Here is a 22,769-nt window from a genome sequence, read left to right as displayed (position 1 = left end):
GTCAGCAGCCAGGGGAAGGAAGGCCTATTCTTGCACAAATCTTCATGCATCGGGCCTCTAGTAACAAATGTAAAATAATAAAAATGTTTGAACTATTGTGAGAATTACTGAAATGTGATGCTGAGACATAAAGTGAGCAAATGCTGTTGGAAAAATTGGTCAATACAGATTGCCACAAACTTTCAACTTGTAAAAAATGCATCATCTGTGAAGTGCAATAAGGCAAAGCACAATAAAACAAGTTATGCCTGTTTTACAAAACAAGGGTGGACCGCTATATAGACCACTTGTTTGGGTGTGCTGCTCCAAAGAATTCAGGATTCTCAGAAGTGGAATTTCCCTTCCTACATTATAGACATCTTGTGCAGTTCTTCTCCAGCCTCCCTCTGTTAAGCTTCCTTTTTTTTAAAAAAATATTTTTATTGATTTATTGATTTCAGAGAGGAAGAGAGAGGGAGAGATAGATATAAACATCAATGATGGGAGAGAATCATTGATGAGCTGCCTCCTGCATGCCCCCCACTAGGGATCAAGCTTGCAACCCAGGCATGTGACTTGACAGGGGATTGAACTGTGACCTCCTGGTTCATAGGTCAACACTCTATCACTGAGCCATGCTGGCCGAGCTGTTAAGCTAGCTTTGATCACAGAAGTTGAGAAATATATTTCTTTTCTTTTTCTCTACAGCGGCATTGTCCAATAGAAATATAATGTTCATCACATATGTGATGTAATATTTTCTAGTAGTCACATTAGAAAATTATTTGAAAATTTTAACAAAATTGTCCAAGGTATTATCCTTTCAACATGTAATCTATATAAAAATTGAGACAATTATTGCATGACTTAACATTTTTTTTATACTAAGTCTTCAAAATCTAGTGTGTACTTTATATTATAACACATCTTGATTTAAATTCTCTATATTTCAAGTGCCCAATAGTCACATGAAGCTTTTGGCTACCCTATTGAAGACTGCAGCTCTACATTATCCCTTTCCTTTGTCACTGATTATTGAGTGGCTGACTTTCTTAATACCATTAGAATGAATGCCTTTTACTTTTTTTTTTTTTTTTAAATATATTTTATTGATTTTTTACAGAGAGGAAGGGAGAGAGATAGAGAGTTAGAAACATCGATGACAGAGAAACATCGATCAGCTGCCTCCTGCACATCTCCTACTGGGGGTGTGCCCGCAACCCAGGTACATGCCCTTGACCGGAATCGAACCTGGGACCCTTCAGTCCGAAGGCCGACGCTCTATCCACTGAGCCAAACCGGTTAATGAATGCCTTTTACTTTTATCTCTCCCCCAGTACCTCTGATGTTTTTTTTGAATATTAATCTTAATCCAGGTTTGACCAGGCATGAGATAAATACACCATTTAGAGTAAGAGTTAAAGAAATAAACACAGGTTAACTAATTTTCAGACTAAACCTCAAGTTTTATCTGAAGGTGTATAATTGTACCTTGGACTTCCTCAGAGCATCCTAGATAAAATTTAGAAGATAGAGTTTCTTAGAATGTAATACATATTCAAATGGTTTTCTTAACTCATTCATTTGACCGACCTATGAAGCCAAAAGTTCTCTCTATCATAAGATAGGTGAGGCTTACAGAAGCAACTCAGCACAACTTATTTTTTTATAGATACTACTTAACTGAAATGTCTGCAGGAATGTTATGTGTCTATAAATACATCCATAAGAAGCAACAGTGCATGTAAGGCAGTAAATTGTGGGAAGAGTCAGTGCAGTAGCCAGTGAGACTGGATATGAAAAAGGGAGGGCAGCTCATGATCTATAGCAGTGATGGCGAACCTATGACACGCGTGTCAGAGGTGACATGCGAACTCATTTTTTTTGGTTGATTTTTTTTTTGTTAAATGGCATTTAAATATATAAAATAAATATCAAAAATATAAATCTTTGTTTTACTATGGTTGCAAATATCAAAAAATTTCTATATGTGACACGGCAACACGCCGAGCTCAAAAGGTTCGCCATCACTGATCTATAGATTAGAATATATTAGGTATCAATGCTAAATGGTTGTCTATAGCCATTCAGGTTACTGACAGTCATGATCCTAAAGTCCTTCTATCTCTACTAAACTGCTGAAAAATATTTTGTGAAAGGCTGGTTAGTCATGCTATGAGTGCTATGGGACACAGAGGAGAATAATAAAAATAAAACTAGTATATTTCCCATGTCTGTTTTCTAAGCTGAAATTTTGTTATAAATTTATCTCATGGGTGAAACACAACAATTTAATACTAGATATTTTGAAATAATTTTAAGACTTCTTTTAAAAAATACACATAAATCTGCTCATGAACCAAAAGAATTTCCCAATCTTAGGATCTGTGTGAGCATTCTATGTGGACATATATATGTGTTAACTATTGTTATTTATGATTTTAAGAGGACAAAAATATATTTGGCTATTTTTTAAAAGTCTGCAAAATCTTTTGATTTATACCTGTAAAACAGAATAGAATACTTACTGCAGTAAAAAGCTGGACAAGATGCCTGAACAAATAGCTTTCTTCATGCCTTATTTTGCCTTGCTTTTTTAAACTTCTTCTTAAATTGACATTTTTATGAAGAAATAAGGCCCTAATAGGCACATTTCAATTGACACTTTAAACACTTTGAAACTGACTGAGCATTATTATTTATCATTTATCTTTTGGTTTAAAAATTGGAAGAAGCAGAACAAAACAGATGGCGATGGACATTTGCAATCATCCCTCATCTGTGTTCTTAATGCCTCATCTATGGCAGCGACTTCTGACTTCCACATCTTAGAATTGTTTCTCAATTATACCAGAGTCATTATTTTGTTGGAAACTATCAATTGTGTGAAAGATATAGATGATGATTATACCAGCTTATACATCTCAAATAACATCTCAGATCATAAGGGACCAAGAAAGTTGGTCTTACAAGGCAATTAACTGTTTTATCCTTCATGAATTAACAATCTAGTTCTCAACATATCCAGTCTAGTTGATTATTTCTATTTGCAGCCTAATACTTTGTCCTCAGACTACTGTCTTGTAAAGGATAATTGAAGACATTTACACATATCTTGCTAGCAAGAACATTGCTCTTATTGTTATGGAAAAATTCCAATCCAATGTGATTTATATTGCATAATATCATGTAGCCATATCAAAAGCACTTTGCTTGAAAATAGAGGAAAATTATTGCAGTTGGAGTTTATAGAAGGAAAAGGTCATGGATAATCACTGTCAAAGAGAGCAGTTAGCTTATTTTATGTTTGCTCCAACCAAATTAAGCCTGTTTTCTCTTGGAAGTGGTTAACACACAATGAAAGCAACTCTGTCAAATATGTGTTGCGTGGCCTTATTCAGACACCAATTGGCTTCTTAACTCAGGGTTCCACTTTTCACCTTGTTGGATGTAATGCCAAAGAAAAACGCCATTTTGAAATTCAATTTTGCTTTCTCTACCTCTTGTGAATCAAAACAAGACATAAAATTTTATACAAAGGGAGGACAAGTTTCCACAGGAAAGTAAAAATAAAATTTATAATCATCATTTATTCAAATTATAGTTTTTGAACACCTATATGCCCCAGTTTAAAATCATCTTCATGAATTTTGTGATTCAATTATAATTATTTGGATAATTCTGACATCAGCCTTACAAATTAAAAAAGTATTTCAAGTCACTCTATTTTATTTCCATTTTAAACATTCAGGTGCAAAATTTTGATATTTAGAATTAGGCAGCTGGACTCAGTTTAGATGATCCCAATTTTGTTGGCAACATCCAAAGCATCATAGTCAGGAGCCAGTTGAACACATGCCTTCTTCTCGCCATCAGGCCTGATCAGGAGACCTTGGCCACATCAATGTCATAGAGCTCCTACACACCCTGTTTGATCTGGTGCTTGTTGGCCTCGCCATCACAATGAACACAAGTGAATTGTTGTCTTCTACCTTCTTCATGGCCGACTCGGCAGTCAGGGGGAATTTGATGATGGCATAGTGGTCAAGCTTGCTTCTCCTGGGTGTGCTCTTTGAGGATATTTAGGCTGCTTTGGCAGCCTTAGTGTCTTTGGCCATTGGAAGGTGGGTGATGTGCAGATCTTCTTTATTTTGTGGCTGTGGACGCCTTTCAACACTGCTTTCTTTGCCTTCAAAGCCTTTGCTTTGGCTTCAGCTTTGGGAGGGGCAGGGGCTTCCTTCTTAACTGTCAGTACCATCTTCGTAAAAAGCTAAAATGTATCTTTATTGTTGAAAGATGACCCAATTTTTTGTCCCCCATTGACCCTCTCTACCCACACGGGTCCCTTCCCCCTAGGCCTTCACCACACTATTATCCGTGTCCATGGGTTATACATATAAGTTCCAAAGATGTTCAAGATAATTCTGAAGAGAAATGTTTGTATTTTCTAAACACTGTGCTGAAACAATTGGGTATTCATATCAAAAATGATGAATGTTGGCCCAGATCTAACATTATCTTAAGAAAACTAAGTTAAGCCCAGCTTGCATGGCTCAGTAGTTGAACATCGACCTATGGACCAAGGGGTCACAGTTTGATTCCTGGTCAGGGCACATGCCCAGGTTGTGGCTAGATCCCCAGTGTGGGGCATTCAGGAGGCGGCCAATCAGTGATTGTATCTCATAACTGATGCTCCTTTCTCTCTCTCCCTCTCCTTTCTTCTCTAAAATTAATAAAAATATATTTTTAAAAAATTAAGTCAAAATGATTAGTAGACTTTTAGGTCTTAGAAGACCTATGTTTTAGAAGGAAACATTAAAAAGCTCTTTGCAAATTGAGATAGGCAACTATATCTTAGGTAAAACACAGAAAATAAAACTATAAAAGAAAAAATTAGATAAATTGGACTTTGTCAAAATTTTAAAAAGACACTATTAAAATAATGACATGCACAGATTAGGGAAAAATATTTTTAAAACTCATATTTGAGAAAAGACTGGTCTGCAGAATATACAAATAGTTCTTTCACAACTCAGCAACAAGAAAACAAACAATCCAGTAAAAATGGGCAGAGATTTGTACAGACACTTCACCAGAAAAGATAAATGGATAAATGGATCTTCATTCATTGCAGCACATGAATAAAAAAGCTGAAAATCATTAGTCATTAGTGTGATGGGAGATGCAAATTATAATCACAATAAGTTATTACTAAGCACCTGTTAGAATAAACTCAATTAAAGAAAAATAAATGGCAATAACAAGTGTCTACAAATGTATATGCAAGCCAACTGGTATTCTCGTATATTGCCAATGGGGATGCAGAATTGATGTAGCCACTTAGGAAAACAGTTTGGCAACTTCTTCTGAAGTTAAATATTTACTTATATTATTCAGCAATCTCACTCTTAGGTATTTACCCAAGTGAAATAGAAACATATGTTCACAGAAAAGGCATACACATTTTTTCTAGTGGCTTTATTACCAAAATTGGAAATAAACCAACTTTTCATCAAGTAAAGAATGGATAAATAAACTGTGGTACATCTGTAAGCTGAAACACTAATAAAAAATCATACCTAGTAAAGGAGCTACTGATAGTAATTCCACATTGATGAATCTAATAATGCTATGTGAAAAAATTCAGGATCAAACAGCTGTTTGCTATATGGTCCTATTTATATGATATTCTGGAAATATCAAAACAGTAGGGACTGAAAACATATCAGAGTTTGCCAGGAGCTGTGGCTGAGAGTAGGGGATTGGCTCCAAATAAACATGGACAATTTTTGGTGTGAAGAAAATATTCTGTATCTTCATCATAGTGGTTATGTAACTGTACGTATTTATCAATATTCATAAAATTGTAAACAGAAAAAGGTAATTTTTACTGTTTGTAAATTATAATTCAATAAACTTAACTTTAAAAAGAAAAGAGGATGGCCCAGCCGGTGAGGCTCAGTGGTTGAGTGTCGACCTATGAACCAGGAGGTCATGGTTCAATTCCTGGTCAGGGCACATGCCTGGGTTTGGGGATTGATCTCCAGTAGGGAGCGTACAGGAGGCAGCCGATCATAAATGATTCTCTCTCATCACTGATGTTTCTATCTCTCCCTCTCCCTTCCTCTCTGAAATCAATAAAAATATATTAAAAAGTATATATATATATATATATATATATATATATATATCTTATATAATAAAAGACTAATATGGCCTCTTCCTTATCAAGTAATCTTGGGATTAAGACCATTTAATAAATTATTGAGAAAATAAAATATTTGTAAAGTAGGTAAGGAAAAGAGACAAATAAAAACTGAAGGAGTATTCAGTTTAGATGATTAAACTGAGGTAGCAAGTGAACTAAAATACCAGTAAAAATATATGAGACATAAGAAATTCTTTTGTCATAGAAGAGTAATACACAAAAACCATTAAAACTCAGGTGTGAAGTCAAAGACTTAGGAAGCTGATATTACCAAGAGTTCAGAACTGCTTTGTTATGGGAGACATAAATGAAGGTCATATCCTTGAGATTAAATGTGTGAAAGATAGTTCTTTCCAGGGAAAAGGTAATGCCAACTAACATGAGATCAATCAATGTGTTATAGTAATTTCATGAATAGAATTACTATGTAAATATATGACAACATAGAGCTACAGAAAAATTGTATTTTAGCACAGGAAAACCAGAACCATCAGAGAAGGAAGGGAAAATCAGCAAATACTTGATAGTTTACATTAGGGAGGTTCCAGGTTTTTTGGGGGTTCTAATGCTTATACAATTAGGGGACACTTCAAAAAACAACATTACGAATGAAAAATTTGATACAAAAGTGAATATGTATTTAGAATGAGAGAAGGAATCTCATCAAATTACAAATTCATGTAATGTTACAAATATTACAAAATCCTAAAAGAAAAACCAATAATAATTAATATGCTGACATATTCCTATAATGACTTCTGCAATTTTGTCTTTCATATGATTTGATTGCCTTTTCCTATGACAAATATTATCTTATAATATCTTTCCCTTGAAAGGTAATGGGGTTTTTTCTCTAACATCATTGGTCAAAACATTTTGTTGTCTATAATTTAGAAAAGTCTTTCTGTTTCATAACTTAGTGTTGGTAATGTCATGTAAATTATTAGGATTGTTGTCAAATTTGTGACTCTTCTCCCAAGTTTATTTCAGATATGAGCTGTCACAAATGAAGTTGATGTTTGTAGTACTGCTACAGACTTAAGCCTTTCAAATAAGAATTGGGATAAATTCTGTTTTGCACAATTTCCATCAAAAAGAAAAAAACATGTGATACTTTTATAATTATATATGCTGCTTATGAATACATTCTTGACACAAGACAACTTTTTTTTACTAGATGTTGTGAAACAGAATCTTCTGCTTATAATTTTATTCAGGAAATGATTAGAAAAAAAATTCCCACAGGATAGCTGTAGTTTATATATTTCATACTCTTGCTCTTTCACTATCCACATACTTCCATGGTAGACACTCTCATATTATGATACCAATATTCTTACCATAATACAAACTATGACTACAGATGACTAACAATTTAACTGTACCCAGAAGTAAACCCATCCACAGTAAGCCCAATGTAACTCAATTCAACTGTGACAAGGCACAGCTACTCCAATGCAGCCCAACAGACACAAGGGAAGGTGTGAAGTAAGTCAATCTTTATAGATTACAGATATGTTAGGTTTTCAAATTTTACAAAAACATATAACCATGTGAACAAATTGCTAGGACACCACCAGGGCCAAGCAAGCAATGGCTCCTGAAGCTTAATGGTTAAATATTCATTTATTTAGAAAAACACTATTTAGAAAATGACACTATTCAGCTTTCCCATTTTGTGAAATGTATGTAAAACTTGCAGAAAAAAAAAATTCCATTTTTAAAATTGTAAAATTGAACATATGTCAGGGAAGTGCATGTATTAGTCTCTCAAAACTGCCAAAACAAAATACCACAGACTGGGTGGCTTGAACAGCAGAAATTTATTTCCTCACAGTTCTGGAGGCTGGAAGGTCAAGATCAAGGAGCTGGCAAGGCTGATGTCTCCTTATACTTCTTTCCTTGGCTTGTGGGTGCTGCCCTTCCTGCTGTGTCTCACGGGGCCTTTCCCTGTGAGCATGCATCCCTGGTGTCTCTTCCCATAAGGAAGGACACCAGTGATACTGGATTAAGGCCACACCCTATGACCTCATTTAACTTTAATTACATCCTTAAAAGCCCTATCTCCAAAGATAGAGCTTGGACATATGAATGAGAGGGGTAACGAATTTCAGTTCATAATTATGCAGAAAACATATATGCAAATGATCATAAAGCAAACATATCTATAAACATCATCCAAGTCAAAAAGTAAAACATTGCTATTATTGAAACACTTTTCTCACACCCATAGCCCACGAATCCTTCCCTGATCATAATATCCTTCCTCACACCAGAAGTAACCATTCTTTCTGGTTATTTTCTTTATAGTTTTACCACCTAGGTATGCAACTTTAAACAATATATGTACAGTTTGGTCTACTTTTGAAATTTGCATAATGGATTTGGGCTCATATGTATCGTTTTGGGTCATGCACTTTTTGTACAACATATTCCTTGTGAGATTCATCATAATACATTTAGTTTGCTCACTTTTCTTGAAGGAAAAAATATTAAGTATTTAGGCTTGAGGGCCATGTGGTCTCTGTCACAGTTCTCTTAGTTCTGCCATTGTATTATGAAAACAATATAGACAATATATAAATGAATGGTTGGGTTTTAGTAAAAATTTACAAAAATAGTCAGCAAACTTGCAGACCATAGTTTGCTAACCTCTGGTCTATAGCATCTTCTATACATGATAGCTATTTATATCTTCTTTCTGTTTTCCATGATGAATCTCAAAAAGTTAATAGTAATTGAAAATAAAATTGACTTTTGAATTGGTTGATTCTCTGGGCATAGATTTTTCAGATTTGAATGATTTTCTTTTAGAGAATTAGATATTATTACATTGTCTTCTGACTCCCATTGTTGCTGTTGAGAAGTCAGTGATAAATCTAATTTTGCTCTTTAGAAGATGATCTCTTATTTTTAGGGGTAAGCTTGAGATTTTTCTCTTTGTCTTTGGTGTTTTTGGTGTTATTGCAATGTCTTTATATGGGGAAATTTTAAGGAACAATTATTTGCTGGAGATTCATTGAAAGTTTATGTTTGGAAATTTCCCACTCATTGTCTTCACAAATTGCCTCTGCCCTTTTCTGTCCTTTCCATCAAGAACTCCAATCATAATGTCTTATTTTATCTTTCATATCTCTTAAATTCTCTTCTGTGAATCCATCTTTTTATTTGTCTGCTCTGCTTTCTGCGTACAATTTCCTCTGACTGATTTTCCAGGTCACTTATTTCCTCTTCATTATGGTCTGTTTGCTTTTAAATCCATCTACTAAATTATTGCATTTCAAAATTGTAAGTAATCTTATTTCCAGAATTTCTATTTGAAACTTTTTCTAATATGCTAGATTACTTTTTATATCTTCTTGATAGGTACTGCAGGTTTATTTTTCATAATATATTTTTGTAATCTGTTTTATAAGCTATGACTGATTCTACTATAAGAAGTGTTTGTAGATCTGTTTGTGTATTTGTTTTTGATGATTCTTACTCATATTTTCTTTTTTTTATGTGCTTACTTATATTGAAAAAAATATTTAGGCCTAAAGTAAAGGATAAAAATCCATTTCTCTATAGTGTGCCTAAAAGAATGATTCTCAATTGCTTTAAACTAAATTCATGATTCTAAAGGGTTTTTTGTTGTTGTTTTTGGTCACTTGGATGATGTGAATTTGGTTCAAATCTAAAAAATGTTTAGCTTCTTGTTTATAGGTTCTCAGGGCAGTATTTCTCTATCCCTTACTTAGGATTAAAACTTTCCTAGAAACCCTTTGAAATTTGAGGGTAGAAGTGGGTTTACTTTTAGCTTATCCTGAATATGAGAGTGGTTCTTTGGGGCTCCAGCTTACTATATGATGGTCACCTATTAAGCTCCCTAGCTAGGGAATTCTTGGCTTTGGTGTCCTTCCCCATGGAATATGAGACCATCTAGCAGAAAGTTCAAATGTACTTGGGTACACAAATGCTTCCACAACACAAATGGCTTTTGTCCTCTCTTACTTCTCCAGATACTTTTTTCCCTTTGATTTTATTCTGACAATTCCTTTTTACACTCATGTCTTTAATACTTTTAAGAATAAAAAAAATTAATCCATCCTTTAGTAGTTCTCAGTAGGAAAATTAGTCCAAATAATCTAGACCACATTAGCAGAAAGGAGAGTTTGAAAAATCTTTGGTAGATACTTTGGTATTTCCTCCTTTACTTTGTATTTAGGAGTTTTAGTAGAAATGAGCCTTAAATTTTTTCCCCTTGTGCTTAATTAGTAACCTATTGTGAATGGAGACTGCAAATGTTTAAATTGGTAACTTATCTGTTAGAGATTAGGTTCTACTTTCAAAACTTAGCATCTAAAGCTAAAACACAGGGAGACTTGATATTGTTTGTGTTGCTATTTTTGACCGGCAGCACTGAACCGGAGCTAATAATAATAGTAGTAAATGTTCTGAGACCTGAATGCAGCCTGCATTGGTAAACTCCTGTAGTCCCATTTGCTATCATATGACCCTGCCTCTTGTACTGTGTCCAATACAAGTCCATCGGTGAAGCAGTTCTCTGTGTTCCCAGATCAAAAAAATACCTGCAACTGTCTGGTTCCAGATCTAAGAGGTAAGCCGGTCCTGCCATGCTTCTCTAAACTATAAGAGCAACAGATGGCAGCGTTATATACCTGACACCAAAAACAAATAAACAATGGAGCTCAGACTTCTTCACCAGGCCTAGGATGTCCGTTGGACATTCCCCGAGGGCTCCAGGACTACGAGAAGGCACAGGCCGGGTTAAGGGACCCCCTCCCCCAAGTGCACAAATTCTGTGCACCAGGCCTCTAGTAAGGTAAATAAGAGTTGTTTAGTAAAGCTTGTTTTGCAGTCTCAGGTGATGAGTTATCTCTGGAGACACAGGGGAGAGGAGGACACTGACAAATGGAAAGTTCCTTTACAAATGTAAATTTTCTTTACAAAAGGGAAATTTATGTCCTGCTTGGAGGCTGAAAGGGAAGGACAGAGAGCTCTTCTTGTGTTTGCTGTTTCTTAATTGCCTTCAGCACAAAGTAATCCTTATGCAAATAGTTCTTTACCAAAATAATCCCTTCGCAAATGCCATATTTTGGGGTGGCTATTCTGATGCCCTCTGTAACCAGTAGTATTCTCCAAATTAATACAATGGATTGCCACAGCCACTTACAAATTTAAAAAAAAATAACAGAAATTATCGAATACCTGTGTGTAATAAGTCAAATTGTTTTGTGAAACCAATGTGTTTGTATACTGGGTTATATGTAAAATGTGAAATATATTTCTAAGAGAGGGTCTGTTAAAATGTTTGATTAAAGTTGTTTTCATGAAATAACTCATATACATAGGCATCTTCAGCTACAGCAAAGACAACCTTTATATTGTTTTTCTTCATAACAATTCAGCTTTTTTGAGCTAAGGCTTCTCAGGCATCCATCTCTGAGAATCCCCACAGCATATTTGTATAACTAACGGTATTCAAATCAAATGATTTTCCTGAAATGAGGAACTCCCATAGGAGTATTAGTCTCCACTTCTAGTTGAAAAAACATTGTATGCCAATTTTAAATCATCTTTCTCCTCCAGCTTCTACCTATCAATATTTCAAAAACAAATATGAGAACCAAATTTAATTTGGAGACCATAAATACATTATTTTATCCTGTTTTTTCACATATATTTTATGGGTTCATACCTTGATCCCCAATTAACATAAACTTCTTGAGAATAGATACTCTAGTTATGTTTAATTTGAGAATTTCCTTAAAAAGGTACTTACTAAATATAATATAAAATATATTATATTATAATATAAAGCAATTATAAATTACATATATAATATTTAATTATATAATGTATACTATATAGCATGTAATTACATGACAAATCAACAAACTATACAATTATATACTATATAACACATATATTAATATATACATATTAATAAATGTAATAAATATTAATTATAATTAATACATATAATAATATAATGTATTAAGTCCATATTATGATGTTCCAGAAATAAAATGCAGCTTAGCATCATTGAGACATTAATGAAATGCATGAGCCAGTTCAGTTAAAAAGCTGCAGTACCAGGGGTCCGTACCTGTTATCCAATCTGTCCTTGTCCAGGTAGTGTTTGGTGCCATCCAGTGGCTATCTGCTCCATTTTAAATATTGCTGGGGACAATTCTGGGTGCTGTGACTGACTGAAGATCACCCTGACTGACTGGAGATCAATTTATATGATTACAACAGGGATTTGAGGAATCTCCAGGTCAGTTGGCACACGCTTTACTGGGTGCTTCTAATGCCCTTGTAATAATCTGGTTATTATTTAATAGGAAAGGAGTGAAAGGGGAGACCCGATGATGTAGGCATGCCATTTATACAGCTTTGCCAAAAAACTGCATTTATATCTCTCCAAGTCTATTCCCTACTAATTGATGGGGGAAGGGACTAGACAAAGGCAGTTTAGACGCAGGCCCAGTACAGGTCTGAGTGATGTGGGAAAGTGCTTGCCTGTCAATCACATCTAAAAGCGGGTCCGTGGCAAGGATGGGCGTGAAGCTCTCTCTCTCTCTTCTCTCTTTGGGACTCCTGTGAAACCAATTCGTCAAATTTTGAGAAAGCATTTGCATCTAGGGTTTCAGAAATATTGATTTTTGCTCTTCTTATTTTATTTGTATCCTGCTTGCCTTCTTTGCTTCCCCTCTCTCTCTTTTTAGGTTGCTATACAAGCAAAATTCTTGGAATTTACTTTTAAAATGTTTTTTTGCTATAAAAGTAGAAAGCTTCCTGCTTATTAGTAATGAGATTTTAACTAATAGCAGAAATAAGGTCAGGAAGAAATGAAAGAGGATAATTTTGAGAGCACATGTCTGTTTATGAGCCAGTCCATGGCTCAGGCTAATTGAGCAAATTAATAGAAAAAGGAAGGATTGAGCTCATATTAAAATGAGAATTTAAATCCTGAATTAATGAAAATGACATAAGGCAGTGGTTGGCAAACTCATTAGTCAACAGAGACAAATATCAACAGTACAACGATTGAAATTTCTTTTGAGAGCCAAATTTTTTAAACTTAAACTATATAGGTAGGTACATTGTTATTACCTTAATTAGGGTACTCCTAAGGCTTAGGGAGAGCCACACTCAAGGGGCCAAAGAGCCGCATGTGGCTCGTGAGCCGCAGTTTGCCGGCCACTGATAAGGTAATGGATAAGTTCTTTTCTATCTCCCAAATTTTGTGTGTATGTGTGCAGAGTATGAAAAGCCTATTCCATATAGTAAGAACCCTGTGATGATATAAACGGAGTCATATGAGATTGCAGCAAGGGAGAATAAATACCACACAGACAATTCTAAAATAACATTTTTTTAAGAAAAAGTTAGTGCATGGTTTTCACTGCTTATTGGTTAGGCTAAAAAGTCCTTAGGGTGGGCCCTGGCTAGGTAACTCAGTAGCTTAGAGTGTTGTCCCCATATGCCAATATTCGGGTTCAATCCCCAGTCAGGCCACATATAAGAATTAACCAATGAATCTATAATAATAAAAGCATAATATGCTAATTAGACCAGACAGAGGAATGACCTTCCGAACGTCCTTCCAGATGACCTTCCGGACGAAGCCAGGGCTGTGAGGGCCGAGCCCCTTGCACAAATTTCGTGCATCGAGCCTCTAGTGTATAAATAAGTGGAACAACAAAACAATCTTTCTCTCTCTCTCTCTTACTCTCTTTAATTTTAAAAAGTCCTTGGGGTGGAATATCAGGAGCATTGATTGATTTCTTAAGGTCAGAGTGAAGTCAAGTGAAGAAGAAAGCATTTTGCAAGTCACAAGGTGTTTGCTGGTTATAATTATTAAACTACAAAGAGGTATTTGTTCAGATTCTCAAAGGTTATAATATATATACTACTTTGAAATATAAGGATTAGGTCCAGGGTCCATTTCAATATGGACATCACCCTTTTGAATTTTGTTCATCAACAAGTACATCAGACTGGTATTAATGCAGTTAGAAAATACCTTTATTTTACTCCTTATTGTATGTAGCACACCTAAATGGTTAAGTAGTGAAATATGATGATACAGTAAGATGAACTGCCTTTTTTCTGGATCACCAATAAAACAGTCAATGGAATAAAAAGCATAGAGGAAAAACAACAACAACTAAAAAAACGCTAGTGAAGGATTCTGCTGAGATGTCAGAATCTTTGAGAAATTTCTAGATAGAATGCTGATGGAAAGAAATTGAGGCAGTTCAGTGAAGGTTGACTTCCAGCAACCTCTCTGAATAAAAATAAATGTCAGTAGGAAGCATGTAGAGCAGCTCTTGAAAAAAATCCCCCTTAAAGCTTTTGATTTACAGAGCCTGGGACCAGGGGTGAAGACTGGCTATCAGACCATTGGGAAAAGTGCTTGTTAGATATTTATTTCTTAGAGCAAAGGAGCAGCACATGAAAACTGTGGTTCACTGAGAGGCTAAAGCAAACAGAAAAACAACTGAATATTGGAAGCTTAACCCCGTCAGCACAGGGAGCAGTCTAGGAAGCTGTGGTTCTTAAACATCAGAAACCAACTCAGAACTAAAATTTAAGCAAAGGGTAAAGTTAGTTAGATATTAGGTTGCTCATAGAACATTGGGGGTGCTGAAAAACGGATTATAAAACAGGCAGGAGACAGGTTGGCGCTCAACTCTGGACACAGTTTGTGCCAACAGCCACAGGCACTAAAGGCCACTCACTGTGAGTTCTGCTGCTTCTGTGCTTTCTCGAAACAATGATTCTGTGTTTTTAACACTGTGAGACAGTATTTCTCACAGTCCTTGCTTCTTTGCATCTTTGGCTAATGTTTCAGGAGCCTCGATAAGTACATTTCATTGTCCAAGTCCGTGCTAGGGAGGAAAAGAAAACAACTAACCAAATGAACATTATGTTGCTTTGCAAAACCAGCCTTGCATCTAGAAAAAAACAAGAGTTTCAGATACACTTTTACTGAACAAGTGATTCATCAAACTTAAAAATTCATGAATGGCAAATCCATGACATAAAAGAACTAGAGCTGAAAATCAAAACTAGTTAAATATAGCATTAATCATAAATATTTTTAAGTGTGCAGCAATATGGAAGGTACAAATAATTTTCCACATGTGACATACAAAATATAAACAATCAGCTATAATAGTGACTTGGCATCCCAATTTCTGGAAAAAAATTGGAAAGTTGGTGGGGTGAAAGAAAATAAAGGTATGCTAATTTCTTTATATATTATAAATTCTTTATATAATGAAGTGTGGCATGCTGTTTCATTATTGCTGTTAATAATTAGAAACATTGCTCAGCTGTTGTGGCTCAGTCGACCTATGAATCAGGAGGTCACAGTTCCATTCCTGGCCAGGGCACATACCTGGGTTGCGGGCTCAATTCTTAGAAGGGGATGTGCAGGAGGCAGCCAATCAATGATTCTCTCTCATCACGGATATTTCTATCTCTCTCTCCCTCTATCTTCCTCTCTGAAATCAATAAAAATATATTTTAAAATAAATTAAAAATATATGTATTAAAAATAAATTTGAAAAACAAAAAAATATATATTTATTTTATTTTGCCCTTGACCTGAATCAAACCCGGGACCCTTCAGTCTGCAGGCCAATGCTCTATCCACTGAGCCAAACCAGCTAGGATAAATAAATACATTTTTAAAAAAGAAATGCATAGGGTCTCCTTTTTAAAAAGTTAGAAACATAGATTAATTTTTATTTGAAAGAAACTTTTAAAAAATAGTAACAATATATATAGCTTTTAATTTTATAGAGAAAATACTGAAGATAATATAATAAAGTCTATGAAGTAAATGATAGAATACTGCCTATAAGAAACAGAAAAGAAAAAAAATATTAAATTGAAAAGAAAATACATTAACTTTGACAATAAATTAGAATTAATGTGAATTAATATACTTTTCTACTTAAAGCCAAAGTCTTTATTTATCTTTAAATTTTTAAAATTGATTTTATAGAAGAGAAAGCGAGAGAAACATTGCTTTGTTGTTCCACTTATTTATGCATTCATTGGTTGCTTCTTGTATGTATCCTGACTGGGATTGAACCTTCAGCCTTGGCATATGGGGTCAATGCTCTAACCAACTGAACACGTGGCAAAGGCAAAACCAAAGTCTTTTAAATTAAGAACATATAGTAGACATTTGATGGCATTCCTAATATTTATTCACATTCTCCTTCCTAACAGAACTCAGATTTTTAAAGAAATCCACATTATTCTCTCTCCTTCAAGGATAGCCCTCCATAGTTTAAGCTAATCAGTGCACAGAGTTGCCCTCCAAGCTCTTGTTAGTCCATGAATGGATACATGGTCTAAACTGGCTCTAATCCATTGAAAGGAAGACACCAGTCTTTGCTGTAGACCATGTTGAAACTATAAGGAGAACGAGGTTTAGGGTGAAGTCACTGCAAAGATGGAATACTGGGGAGGTGGAAAGGTCAGGGGTCCTTAATTATATAATAGAGCCACTGATTACATCACCTAGGTTTCCAAATATGTGAGATTACACAGTTTCTTATCTTTAATGTCAGAGATTTCTGTTACTTTGGGCCAAGAACAAATCTCAAACTAGAAGTGTAGTTTGCTCTCCATAGTTAAATAATCAAACTCCATCTTATGCTAGCTACAAAGTATACATATTCATAATAGGGACTTGGTAAATTTATGGGACATATAGAGTAGAAGAATAGCTACTTAAAGCAATGATATAGACTTCCTATGGAAGGAAATTCAAGTCAAGTGATAGGCAAGGTAAATAAAAATATATGTATTTTGATAGTATTTCTGTCAAAATTACATGTATGATGCATTTTTTTCTATATTTATAGAATACCTCTGGAAAGATTCACTAGAAGCTATTAATGGGTGATGCATGACTGGGGCAGAGGTAAAAGGAAGTTTACTTTTTACCATGCACTGTTTTGTTCCCTTTGAATTTTGTATCACATACTTGTACCAGCTAATCAGCACATAAACAAAAGTAAAAAGGAGATAGATAAAGATTAAAACCAAAATGATGGGGAAAATAAATGGAACAAATGGGGTCACAAAGTGAATTGTAAATTTTAGAGAATGAAGCACTAATAAAAAAATTAAGTAAATAATGGAAATAATCAGCAATAGTAGTAGAAAGGTCAAAAACATTGATGTGCCAACTAACAAATTAAATGTACAAGAATCAGGTAAAAAATTTAAAAAGAAATATAGGGAGATATTTAAGAAATGAAAATTCATGGCAGACTTTAAGATTTCTGCTCATTTGACTGATTAATATAGGTAAAAGTAAATAATAAAACTATAAAACTATACTATTTCTAATATTGATTTAATAGCTATGTAAATATTGTTAATATTTTAAGTATTATAGACAATATTTTTTAAATGCCTATGAAACATTTATAAAGAATCATCATATGTTAGGTCTGTATTAGTATAGAATAACTTCAAGTAGCCTAAAATGTGCCTATAGAGGATCAAAAATGTTTTTTGTTTGGTTGGTTTGTTGTTTTTTCTCTCACATAGCAAAAAGTCCAGTTGACAAAGTAATTGATGCTGGTTCAAAAGCTCACGGTTTTACATTAGATTACTTCTGTGATTTTCTCAGCCTTTCCTTCAGGGTTTTAATATGTCTGCTGTTGCTATTGGCAGCATAACATCTATGTTCAAGGCAAATGGAAAGAAAAACGATGGATGGTTTTTTTCATGAAAGTAAAAATTCTTACCAGGAAATACAACAGATTGCCACTTTGGGAACATGTCATATGGTCCCCTGCAGCTGGAATACAGCAAGAGAAGGAGCTAGAAGTTGGGTCAGCCAACCAATATTGTTCACTAACTATAAGATCAAGAAAAAGACCTCATTAAGTTTTGAAAAGCAGTAATTATGTAAACCACATTTTTTAAATAGAATATCATCAAAGTATAATTTAATATGAAATGTCAAAAGAAAGAAAATTTCCCAGATATTGAAAATTAAAAACACTATCCTAATTAACTCTATGGCCAAAGAGGAAATCAACTGTTCAATTTTAGAAAATTATTACACTGAAGTCTTAAATATGTTACTAATAAACAAGAATAGTTATAAAAATAACTCATCTATTTTAAACTTAGGGTTAATTTTATTGTTATATTTCTAAGAAAAGCAAGAGATAATAGAAATTACAAATCAGAAAAGAGAAAAAACAATCAAATGGATAAATACACAAAATATTTATTTTAAAAGTTAATATAATGGGCAAACTTCTGATATCATTACTGTCACAACCTAAATTTTTATTTATTTAATTTTTAAATAATTTTTATTTCTCAGTTCCAATACACATACAATATTATATTAGTTTCAGGTGTAGAACATTAAAATTTTAAAAGAGAGAAAAACATAACAAAATTTATACTAAAAATCAATATAGACTTTTGGTTATGTCTATCAAATTAAAAACCTATTGCCTCTAATTTCTTTGAGCTTCTACTAAAATTTTAGTAAAGTAATGAAAAGATTATTAATCTACAAAGAAAAAGAGAACAGGAATGGAAAAAAATAGAATATTGATGGTGCCAACCATTATTTGGAAATTAGGAAGCATCTAGTAAAAAAAAAAATCTGAGCAAATAATAAAAACCCAAGAGATAAAAAAAAATATGAGAGAAAGGGTAAGAACTAGAGATAATTTGTCAGAATGCACAACATCAGATACGTGAATGTTCCAGAAATGATAAGCAAAGAAAATGGAGAAGAGAAAATTATAAAGGATTAATTTAGAAATATTCCCAACAACTGAAGGATTACAGTCTAAAAGGTCAACTAATTGTCCAGATTGATGATTGAAAAGGCTCTTCATTATAAAGAAATAAGCCAAAGATCATTGTATTTTCAAAAGCAACCCTGGAAGTGGTAGGTCAATAGAACATTGACTTGAAAATTCTGGAGGATATGGTTTTAGTCTGGCATTGTATACACAGCAATCTAGCAATCAAACACAAAGATGTCATGAAAACATTTTTAGGCATTTAAGTTCTCAAAAAGAATAAGGAAGGAAGTTAAGGGAGGGAGAGACTGTATTGAAGCCATCTATGCCTTCCCAGTTTAATGATCAAACTAAGAAATGAGATACTCCCCTGCCCCCCACCCCATCAAAATAACTTTTTTTTTTTTTTTGCCTAGAAAGATAAGGTAGAAAGCTAATAATGTCACTACCAGCATCTAGAAATTCCTGGAAATCAATTTGTCTATGCAAATATATTTTTTTCATCTGGAAAATTAATTTTTCAATTAAAAAAAAAGAGCAAAAACCACTAATGAATCAACAATATAGTTACCTGGACCCACTTCAAAAAGCACTCTCTTGTCCTAATTAATTTTTCACTAATATTGCTTAACCCCAGTAAATTCCTAACCTTAAATTATTTCAATCCAAATCAAAAGCCCTATAAATATTGCCCTCTATGTTTTCTTTTCTGATATATTATGACACTGGTAAGGCTATCTGTGTTCTTTATAAACAGCAGGATAATCTTTGCTTGGTTAACAGGTTATTCTGGTAAAGTGTGTGTGTGTACGGTTTAGGCAAACTCAAGCTGGCAGCAGAAAGAAATTGGTAGATTATCTGTTTAATTTGATCATGCAGAAATAATATTGAGAAAACTTGATAGATGTGTTAAAGTAAATCTTGTGAAATGTTATGTATATAATATATATGATATATTATACATATAATATTATGTTATACCTATATAGTATATTATACATATAAAATTATGCATATAGTATTTTATGTACATAATTTATAAAATATATCATATAAAATAAATGATAGAAAATATTAGAGAATTAGTCACTCAGAAAAATTAAAAATATAAGATTTAAACAATAATTATAATGCATTCATTGGGTTAGTAGTAAATAACATATTTATTGTCATAATGTAAAAACTAAATTGAGATTTATTTGAAAATTTTATATAATAAAAGCCTAATATGCAAATTGACTGAATGGCAGAACAACAGGCGGAACGACCGATCACTAGATGCACACTGACCATGAGGGGTAAGATGCTCAATGCAGGAGCTGCCCCCAGCCTGCAGGGCCCAGGCTGGCCAAGGTGGGTGCAAGCAGGGGCCCCCTGATCGTCTCTCTGGTTGCCCCACAGAAGGAGGTGACTGGTGGGGGGCGAAGTTGGCAAGTGGGTGGCATCAGACCAGCCAAGGCAGGTGCCAGCAGGGGTCCCCCAATCGTCCCGCCAGTCACCCTGCAGAGGGAGGCTACCGGCAGCAGGAGGCAGGGCCAGTGAGCAGGTGGCGCCAGGCCGACCAACGCGGGTGCCAGCAGGGGCCCCTTGATTACCTCGCCGATCACCTCACAGATTGGCCCTGATTGCCGGCCAGGCTAGGGAACCTACCCATGCACAAATTTCATGCACCAGGCCTCTAGTTGTGATATAAGTGTGCAGGGAACGGGACCAAGATTATGAGAAAGAGATGGATTAAAAATTCTAAATCCTCCTCAACTATAATAAGTAATTGATAAGAGAATATAGCACATATAGGAAGGCAAATAACAGCAACAAAAGTAAAAAATTTAGAAGCATTGCCAAATCGACTGAACCCAAGTCCTTAGAATAGTGCTCTAACCTTCAAGTGAGCTGAGGCTGCTGGAGGTTATATTGGGTAATCCAGGGGTCAGAGGTAGCAAGTGAAACAGGGCCTCCTCTGTATAAAATATATATATAGAGAGAGTAATAACTCATTTAAGTAAAAATAATAAAATTTGAATAAATTCCAACAATAACAACAGGAAAGGAGACCTCCATACAAAAGAATAAACAAAATAGTACACCTTTGGCTAGAACTCAGACGCATTGCCCTGCAGAGCTGCAGGGCAGGCTGAGGAAAGAAGCCTTGCTGGTGTGCAGGCAGCAGAGAACATGGATGTGGGGAACAGCTGGTCACACTCTAGTGCAGTTTCTTGCAGTAACAGAACACAACCATAATCAGATGGCATTTAGCATGTTGCAGCTGGACCTGTGCCTCTCTTTCACTGCTGTACTGCAGGGATCATAAATAGCTCTGATTGATTATCTGACATAGTAGACTTCATGAAAGTGTCAAGTTCTCTAAAGAAAAGCTGGTCAAACCTACAGGATCTCTGGAGACCCTTTAGTTTTATCTTAATATTAAAAATTTGGCAAAGCTACTGAAACTATTGTAATCATTTTATTAAATTATTCCAAGCCATCCTCACTTATTTTTAACTAGAGGCCCAGTGCATGAAATTCATGCAGGGGTAGGGTCCCTAGCAGCTGCTGGCTGCCAGCCGGGGCCTTCTTTTGTTCTGTGCTGCCCCCTGGTGGTCAGCGCACATCATAGCGAGCGAGCGAATTCCCGGTCTCTTGGTTGAACTCCTGAGGGGACACTTTGAATAGTAAGCTTTTATATATATAGATAGCTGTATGTTGCTCTCCCCTCACTCAATAATTACGTATCCTGCTATACAGTTGTGATGAAACTCTAGAGCCTCTGTAGAATTTACCTTTATGAGACTCCCGAGCATCATTAGAAGAAACAAATGGAAGGACTTCAGTTTGAATGGTTTCAGGCAAAGCTGTTACCACCAAAATACTTTGTAATTTTCAACTGGTGCTAAATATGATCAATGAAACATTTCTATGAGATTGATTTTATACAGGATCTTGGGAAATTAAACCTCTCAACAGATCATCCTTTCCTGGCTGCCAAGAGAATATGATAGATTATTTACCTTGTCTATGTGATTCATTGTCATTGAAGGTGAGGAACATCAATGCGCTCCTACTGGGCATGGAAAGAGGAAGGCAGGTGGGGAAGATGCAGTGCTTGAGAATTTTCAAGATTGTTTTCCTCCCATAATCATCAATCACAGTGCATCTTTTCCTCATCTTTTTTTTGACATATACAGACACAGAGCTATGATTGTGTGGTCATGGGTTATCATTTCTGCTCACTACCCTCTTCTTTCTAGTATCTCTTGTCTTCTTAAGGATCATTAGTTCACTGAGGGCTGTTAAATATTGACACAGTTTACAGCATCACTGTTAGCACCTTGACCCTCACCCTACCCCAGGGACATGAGGATTCCACTTCAACAATATTTTCACTGTTGAGAACATATCAATTTATAATAAGCCTAATTACATCTGCACCTAAGCATTACTGCTAAAAAAAAAAAAGTCTTTATTCAGGTGACTCAGGGTAGCAATGTTGTGACACGGAAGTCAGACTCTCCTGAGAACACTCTGTTTGGTACATTTGTGTGTTTTGCAAGGGCTATTCCAATCCTCTGGCAGTTTTTAGGGAAATGGTGTACTTTATTACATAAGAGTACATACTCTGATATCAGATTGTCTGAGTTGGGATCTGCAAGTTACAAGCAGGGTGACCTTGCACAAGTTATGTAATCTCTCTCTGTCTCAGGTTCTTTATTTGTAGAATCAGGCCATTATAAAAATATTTACTTCAGAAGTTTGTTGAAAGTACT

General features: G+C 34.8%; 1 pseudogene; it reads right to left on the bottom strand.

Annotated features, from left to right (window-relative positions):
• Nucleotides 1-3,730: 3,730 nt before the first annotated feature.
• On the bottom strand, nt 3,731-4,237 carry LOC106696720 (annotated as a pseudogene).
• Nucleotides 4,238-22,769: the final 18,532 nt, after the last annotated feature.

Source organism: Myotis lucifugus, unplaced genomic scaffold (assembly GCF_000147115.1).
Source record: "Myotis lucifugus unplaced genomic scaffold, Myoluc2.0 scaffold_26, whole genome shotgun sequence".
NCBI lineage: Eukaryota > Metazoa > Chordata > Mammalia > Chiroptera > Vespertilionidae > Myotis > Myotis lucifugus.
Note: the sequence above shows the minus strand (reverse complement) of the source record. Positions and strands in the feature narration are given on the sequence as shown.